This window comes from Apodemus sylvaticus, chromosome 6, assembly GCF_947179515.1.
Source record: "Apodemus sylvaticus chromosome 6, mApoSyl1.1, whole genome shotgun sequence".
Classification (NCBI taxonomy): Eukaryota; Metazoa; Chordata; class Mammalia; order Rodentia; family Muridae; genus Apodemus; species Apodemus sylvaticus.
In genome coordinates, this window is record NC_067477.1 from 44,387,509 (window position 1) to 44,388,336 (window position 828).

Here is an 828-nt window from a genome sequence, read left to right on the forward strand (position 1 = left end):
TAAAAACATCATTAATTTGCAAGCATAAGTATCAATAGAGGGAGAAGCTACTAGTTTTCTGCTTGCTGACGGGCATTAACTGTTTTATGAGTATCCATTCTAATAGCTTTCTGTTGCATTGTGGTATTTTATTTTATGGCTGTCTGTTAAACACATCCACATACACAAATGTTTATTGAATCTTACTGTTGAGGGGGAGTGTTAACAACATTTTATGAAATGTTTTTCATTCCATGGTCAAAGAAGTCTTAGAAGTTTCTGTAAGTCTTTTAAGGGATTTTTTGGATATAAGAAGGCCAGTAACAATCGCTTCTCGGCCTTTTGGCTAAGATCAAGTGTAGAAGGCCAGTAACAGTGGAGGATTTTATGCATGAAACACTAGGACCTTTTGACTTCACTGTCTCAATTCAAGCTTCTTTTTGGTTCAGTCATTTTAATGTGTCATGTCACAGCCATACAAATAATTCTTATGAAGTCATAAAACCCAGGTACATACCAGCAACAATATGTAATGGCTACTCTTTTTTTTTTTTTTAAATAGAAAATTTGTTTTTGGAGCGCACAGCTTGCTCCAGTGGGTCGGCACCACAGAGCTTAGGCTCCAGTCCTGAGGCCTCTGGCGGGAGCCTTCAGATCTCCGCTTCGGGATCCAGAACAGCATGGGCTGCAACACCACATCTCCAGGCCCTGCAAGAGGCCAGAGGGGCACCCGGGAGGCCGGCTGGGAGGAGTCAGTGTGCTCTGCTGAGTCCAGCAGGCCCCGGGTGGAGGTCTTCAGGTGTCTGCTTCGGGATCTGAACAGCCTGGGCCACAGAACCCGGTCTCCAG

At 44.1% G+C, this 828-nt stretch overlaps 1 pseudogene; it reads left to right on the forward strand.

Moving 5' to 3' along the window:
• Window positions 1-305: 305 nt before the first annotated feature.
• On the forward strand, window positions 306-524 carry LOC127688266 (uncharacterized; annotated as a pseudogene).
• Window positions 525-828: the final 304 nt, after the last annotated feature.